The sequence below is a fragment of the Marmota marmota genome, unplaced genomic scaffold (genome assembly GCF_001458135.2).
Source record: "Marmota marmota marmota unplaced genomic scaffold, marMar, whole genome shotgun sequence".
NCBI lineage: Eukaryota > Metazoa > Chordata > Mammalia > Rodentia > Sciuridae > Marmota > Marmota marmota.
In genome coordinates this window covers 26,183,318-26,191,371 of record NW_026000093.1, presented here as the reverse complement: position 1 = coordinate 26,191,371, position 8,054 = coordinate 26,183,318, and positions in this window count along the sequence as shown.

Here is an 8,054-nt window from a genome sequence, read left to right as displayed (position 1 = left end):
ATATATATATATATATATATATATATATATATATATATATATATATATATAGAATAAAAAGAAACATCAATTTTAATTTAATGAGATAAGTATTTTCCTAAAATAAGACATAAAGTCATTAGAACTTTATTTATTTATCTATTTTTGAACCGAGGAGTGTTTAACCACTGAGCCATATCCCTGGCTCTTTTTATGTTTTATTTAGAGACAGGGTCTTCCTGAGTTGCTTAGGGCTTTGCTAAGTTGCTGAGGCTGGCTTTGAATTCATGATACTGCAGCCTCCCCAGTTGCTGGGATTACATATGTACACCAATGTGCCTCGCTCATGAATGTATATGAAGCACACATTCAGTAGATTTCTATACTCCACCTGTCAATGGATAATATAGATAAAACAATCAAGAACAGCATGTGTTTGAATTTGGCTTATTTTATAATTCTATAATTTATACATTTTAAATAATTTGTTGGGAATAGCAAAGTTGGGCAATATCATCTGGTTTTAGACATTACACTAGCAAATTTTGAAGTAAAATTTGTTAAACAGTCCCAAAGTTTTACTATATCAACACCCAGCTGCCGCGACCCCTCGCCGGCAAGGGAAAACACGACACAGGATTCTTCTTTCAGCAGTTTATTCAGGCCTTGATTCATGTATCATCTTCTAGTGACCCGTCGCCGAGCGCCCAAGCATAGCCTAATAAAGCCTCCAGCATACCAATCTTAAGCTGCCACGTGGACCTTTCTCATAGGGTGGTAAGGGATTGCGTGCCAATTCTCCATATTAGGAGTTGTTTATCACAGGCCACAGTGGAAGCCGGCGCCATCTTCTAATGGCGGCCACGGTCTAATTAGAATGGCTCACCACACCCAGCATTATATTTATTGACCTTAAATTAAACAATGGCATGGAAACTGAGATTTTAAATATATTTTGGAAATTTAAAAAATTTTATTTGTGCAATAATGCTACAAAATAAAGCTAACTCCTCTTTTTAACTTGGAAACATCAAGTAATTAGATTTGATAATTTTATGTGAGTACCTTTATTATACAAGACCCTGAGGCAAACACTACAGATGCTGTACAAGAGTAAATAAGTTATCATCTTCAATTTCGGGACATTCCATCTAAAGAGAGAGTGAGACATACACAAATGGAGCTTAGTTGAGACGCAAAGATTACTTCGATTGGTTTTGTGTAGCAAGCACTGCCAACAATGGAGATGTGACAGGTCACACCACCATCAGTAAGAAACTATTGCACATTTTTATTACTTTGAAACAATGCTGTGATTGGATGATTTCCATGTGTGATTTCTTAAAACAAGCTTTGAAAGAGAAATCATAATGAAATCCTTCCATAAACATTCCGAGTTGGCACTTTTTTTTTCTCTTTTCTTTTCTCTTTTCTGTGTTTGTTTTTGTTTGCAATATTGATCAAACAAAGAAACTCGGTCTGTGAATCTTCCTTGCATTCCGCACCTGTGTGTTCATCTGGCACATGACCTCTCAGGAGGAATTCAGTGCTCAGTGTCACCACTGTGACTCTTCACTCAGATTGGTTCTTCCCTTTGTGCTTATGCTGGGACATGTGCGTGACATCTTTTCAGTGTGAGATGATTATTTCACTCTCTGTCTCTCTCTTGTCCTATTTCTACTGTCACTTCTGCCTCTCAGTTTCAGAGTTCTTAGTCCCTTTGAGCAGATGAACTGCTGCAACTTCTGCTCTCCAGAAGTTCTATATTTTGTGACGCACTCAGACACAAAATTGTAGCAAGACACAGATGTGAAAGTTGAAGATTTCAAGGAGTTTTAAGATTCTTCTCTAGCTTGTTGTCTCAGCAAAACACCCATCTCTCTACACTCAAAACCTCAATCTTTCCCCTCTTAGTAAAAGTGCAATTTACCAAAATAATATGTTTTCTTGTGAAAGTAAGGGAAGAGAGAGAGTATTGAGAAATAAGGCAAGAACTATTTTTGTTCTCAACTTATATAGAGGAAATGAAGTTTTAGGAAAGGATTTACTTGATTGAGAGATAAATATCAAACATTTTTACTCAAAAAACATGATGTTGTCTGTTATTAAAGAATGTTCAATTTTACTTACTAATTGGGTTGTGTTTTAGATGGGAAAATAGTTATCGTTGCTTTACTGATAATTGGATGTTTTTCAAGTTTTTCTGAAACAAGGAGTGATAATTTCAAGTTTAGAACCTTTAGAACCGAAGTAAAACATTTCCAACTGAAACAGAAATGATTCTCTGGCTTAAATTATTTTTACATTTTTTCTTGTTTTAGTCTGATATTGTTTGTTTGTAGCATATAATTTAAGGATCTCAGCCAAGGAATACATATAATTTGTACTCATTCACGACAGTAGGTACCTAGTTGATGCTCATGAAGAAGAGAGGGACATTAGGGGGGAAAAACTGATGGTTTTGATTGATTGTGAAAAGAAAGAGTAATGATCTTTTTGCCTGGTGAGACTAGGAAAACTGGAAGAGATGAGTTGGATGGAGGGACATGTTGTACTGGAAGTTCTCCAGATACACACAGCCAACTTTTTGTAATGTACTTGTTATGATTTAGATATGAGGGGCCCCCCATAACTCAATTATTAGTGCAAGAAAGTTTACAGATAAAATTATTGAGTCATGAGAGCCTTAATCTAATTGATGTTAGTCCCCTGATAGATAGGGATTTACTAGATGGTAAATGTAGGCAGATAGGGTGTGGCTGGAGGATGTGGGTCACGTGAGGTCATGCCTTTGGGGGTTTATATTTTGTCCTTGTTGAGCAGAGTTCTGCTTCTTGGTGGCCATGTCTTAACCTCCTTTTCTTCTGTACCACAATCTTCCTCTATGATGTTCTGCCTCACCTCAGGCTCTAAGGAATGGAGCCAGCTGTCTATGGACAGAGATCTCTGAAACTGTGAATTCCCAAATAAACTTTTCCTCCTCTAACTTTTCTTTCAGGTCTTTTGATCACAGCAGCAACAATGCTGGCTAAAACAGTAGTGAAGACGCAGGTCAGAGAATCCAAGAAAAAGAAATTTGAAGAGAGAGAGTTTTTATTGTCTTTTTCATGAAAGTGAGAGTTCAATGTGGAAAGGCATTTTAAATTGCCAAACTGCAGTATGTGAAGAGAGAGAACAGAAGTAGCAAAAGATGGAGGAGGAGCAAGAAGAAAATACCACAGAGTTAGGAAGATAATCAAGAGGGCACAGGTTTGCAGAATTCAAATGACAGGAATTACTGAGAGGAGAAGGTGGTCAGCCATGTCATATGAAGCTGATGGGAACTGAGAAAATTGGAAGAGAAGAAATTTTTTAAATGAAATTTTCTTCTTAACAGTACCTGAATTCTAAACACCTACTTAGAAATGCACCAGAAATTCCTTTAAGAAAAAAAAAAGAGACAAAATATTCTGGGGCTATGAGAATACTCTAAGCTTCTAGCAGTGTCCCATAAGAAATAGCAAATGGAAAGAATATAATGAATATAAATAATATTTACATTAATCCTGCCCAACAGCAAAGTAATCTGAACTCTTCTAGAAATTTCCCTCCGAAGTGTTTAAATGAACAAAGGAAAAATATTCAGTAGGGGCAGATCTAAAGCCAGACTCCAACAATAAATGACAATCTTAAAACCACCTCTCGTCTGACACTTTGCAACTTGGAAGAAAAGGAGAATTTGCAACTTCAATGGGATGAGCACTAAGGGAATTGGACAGAATAAGAGCAATAGAAATCAGAAAGAGAGCAGTTCTCTAGTCCGAAATGAGAGTCTACCCACCCCTCTATTTTATTAAATAGATGGGAGATGATGTGTGTGCAAGTGAGATTGAGTATTTTCCTTATTCCATACATAATGAGAAATATGATTCCTATATGCAGTCAGGGAGGATATGGTAGAAGAGCTGAGGATGGCTTCATGAGAGTAATTATAATGAGGTTATTTCAACTTTAGCTGGAGGAAAACAGAAAAAAACGAAAGAATGAAAAACTGAAATAGCATCATGGGATGAGTGAATTTCACATAGAGATAAAAGATCTTTATGGAAAGAGTGTTTGCAAAGCAGGAAGGAAAGAGGTTGTGATTAGCGAATAAAGCTTTAGCATCAGATATTTTTTAAATATAGGTAAATTTGAGGTTTTCTGTGGGAAATGGAAGTCAAATGGAAGAAAATAGCATTGGGGCAAGGTGCATGTGTCCTTCATGTGTCCTCCATGTGTATTTTCAAGCCTTCGTGCATGGTAACAGCAATTAGAGTAGAAAAGAATAAGTCTAAGTAAGAGTGCTCATCAACATGTTAAATGGTCATAATAATTACAACAAACGAAACACCTGCTGGCAGGGAATCTTTAGCCCTTGCCATGAGCTGTTAAGGGTTCAGCTTCATTAACTCCAACATTTATTGCTGACAAAACATACACAAAAGAGATGAAAGGGAAGTTTTTACATTCATATGTGTTGGCTTGCCAACAAGTTGACTGTTAACTGATCTTGACCAGCACACTCAGTGGGTGAAGCGTCCTGACAATATAGTGGCTGTGCAGGGTGTTTTAGTGGAACCAAGGAGATGGCTCCTCTACTTTGAAACAATAAAATAATAAGGAATACCAAATATGGGGTTTTACTTTTATGGGGAATGAATGAAAGAAGCATCAGCGTAGGGGGAGATCAAGACAGCATTGCTTAGGAGTCAGGAGGAGAGGTAGAACTAGTTGCACGTTTATCTACCTTTGAGACAGTTTTGTGACACTCCATTTCAGAATGGCACGATAAATCAGATCTTGGTTAAGTTTAGCTTCAGTTCTTTACAGAGATTCTTTTGTAGCACTTTGTACTCATGATGCCATGTCAGTTTATCTTTCTTGTGGAATGTGGCTGGAACCAAGTGAGTGACCAGAACCTTGGTAGAAAAGCTGCATATTTGGAGATATTACAAAGTTTTTGATTTATGTTACAATTTTAAGTGAATGATAATGGGTGACCAGTAATGAAGATGGAGAGAGGATATTCCATCTTGACACTCAAAGAATATATTTCAGGAAGAATCTATAACCTTAAAAGAACTCTAGGGAAGATAACAGATACCTGTTTTGTCCTCTGGTATAAAAGTACCTGGACCATGGCAGAAAAAGTCACCTCTACTGCACAGGGATGCCAGGGAGACAGTGAATTTTGAAAACATCTTATTTCAGTTAATGCAGAGAGGTGGCAAAGAAGATGCTGAAATATGTTGCTTTGGTTTACATTTCTATGCTTTCTAAACCTGATGTTTGAAATTTAATTGCCTTTGTAACAGGATAAAGAGTTGGGACTTATTAAAAGGTGGGACTTAGCTATGAGGTGATTAGGTCATGAGTGTTTCACCTACATGGATAAAATTGGTGCTGTTAAAAGAAGGCCAAGTGGGACTGGGGATATAGCTTAGTTTGTAGAATGCCTACCTCACATGCACAAGGCCCTGGGTTCAATCCCCAGCACCAAAAAAAAAAAAAAAAAGGCCAAGTTTGTCATCCTCTTAATGTCTCCTGTTCTTATGCCTTCTGCCATGGGATGAAGGAAGAAGGCCTTCCGCCAGTGCTTGTCCCTTGATCATGGACCTCCCAGCCTCCAGTGCTAATATGTTCCTGTTCATTATAAATTACATATTGTTATAGATACGCAACACACACTAAAACTTATGGAAAAGTTAATTAATTAGAATCTGGAATTTCTAAAGAATCCATAAGAAGCATTTGGGAGTCTGAGAGGGCTGGTTTCTATACAATATTTCAAGGTACAAAGTGAGAAAAGAAAGGCTTGCGCTTCCAGGATCATATACATCAATAATGAGAGATACAGTCAGAAGTCTTCAAGGTTTCTGACAAAAAAGTGGGTGAGTAATGACTTCTTATGCAAAAGTCCAATTTGCTTAGTGCTGCAGTACCTTCTAGGACAGCTGAACACACAAATCACCCTGAGTATCACTTCTTCAGATGGTTTTTGGTCACCTTCCTTGAAAAAATATCTTAAAGGTCTACATATTAACATTTCAAGTAAAAATATATTTGAGAGACTATCAGTGAAAGACAGAGGACCTAATATAACTACTCAGTCCTAGATGCAGGCAGTAAGAAAAGAATTAAGGTGATGATATTTCCTGGAAATAAAAATAAAATAGTAACTGCTCTACTAATTATTAGTATATACATTCATTTAAAATGTTTTGAAATTAGCCCTCCCCTTTTTACCCAATCCAATTTTCTAAGTAGAGTAATTGGTTAATTAGGGTAATTGGATTCTCTATTCTCTCATTCTTATAATGAGGATCAAGTCTATAGTAAGTCAATCTGGGGTGGTCTACTAAAGAGAGAGGAGGTGCTAACTATGGGGCCATGAGTAGGTCATGCCCATCACATTCCAGATGGCTGTGGAATGTGATTTGTCAGAGGTCCCGAGTGCTGTCCCTAATGATGAAATGAAATGAGCTGCTGTACTGAAGATTAAGAAGTTGTGTCTATTTTTCTATAAGTAAGAATCAATTGAGAGAGTTAGAGATGTAGATCATAATATAAGTGGACAGGACTACCAAATCCTGACTTAAACAATAGAAACTTTCAAAAGTCTCCTAGGATTATCTTCACCTAGCTACCATGGAGTCAGACTGAACCAACATTTACTGAAACTATACCATGTGCCAGAGGTAGCCAATCTAACACTTAATCTCAGCCTCATAGTAATTCTTGATGTTGCTATACCCACACAGATAAATGATTTGCAAAATTTTAAAGATTATATTCAAGTTCTTTTATTTTAAACCTTATATTTTTCTTATATAAATGGCTATCATTCAAAAAATTTGGAGTAAACTGATACTTAGAGTATAATAGGGTCTATGTATTAGTTTCAGTATTTCCAATTCATTTATTCTCTTCCTTATTACAAGATGATAAAATAGCCCAAGCACATAGGTAAGAAATTTTGGGCAAAGAGAGAATTAGGATAGGAAATTGAATAAAAACCATGAGTCATGAGTAAAATCCTTCTCCTTCTTCTATGTAAATTCATCTATTATCTTTCCTGTTGTTCTTCAGATAAATCCAAAAGTTTAGAGACAATGTGATTTGCAAGACTAGTATATCTTGGGTAATACTGAATACTTTCTGGTCTCATTTCTTACTTCTCTGTAAGTTGAACATAAAGGTTAGCTGTTGATTAGAGCTCTCATTCTCAGACTTTTAAAATATTCTAATTCTTGGCTCAGATATCTCTTTTGCTAAGAAAGTTTTAAATACTCTAATGTAAGTGTCACTTTTTGCACTCTTTTAGTATTCTATCCTGGCATGATAACATTATACACACTATGTCATAATTTTTGGTTTCTGTATTTTAGTCATCACCTAGATTGTGATAAACAATTGAGCATATTGTTTTTAAGTACATCTCTAGCACCTTCCTTTGTTCCTACAATAGTGGAACTTCAGTAAATATCTGTTGAGTAAATTAATGAATTAATGAATGACCAATTGAATAAACATGAAAACATGTAGTCATTCCATGTAAGGGTAAAAAGAATAAGCTCAAGACTATTTTTGTAATGTAATGACTATTTCTGTAAGTTCTCCCACTGCCACACTGAAATGGATGGATATGCTCTGCAAAATTGTGGCCAGTATTTCAGTGCTGCTTTGTATCTTAGTCTTTCTAAAGTAATGTTATAGTAATGTGCTTTCTCTTTTTCCCTCAGACTTCTCATCCTTAGTTGTAACACTAGATGAAATGTAATCAAAACTTTCCTCTCGCTCAATTTTCTTTTACCAAATGAAATCTTATTTCCCAAGACAGTTTTAATGTCCAAGTGTAGACATTAGATCGACCCCAGAGAAATTGCCAATATTCAACCATTTTTATAACAGAATGACTATTTTATATATTTAACAATCTATTTTATATATTTCAAAACTCTAGTAGGCTGCTCCTGCTGTCCCTTCAAACACTAGTGAATGTGTTTGAATGTATAACTGGATCCTCAGCTTTGGACAGCTCTATTTTCCTCCAT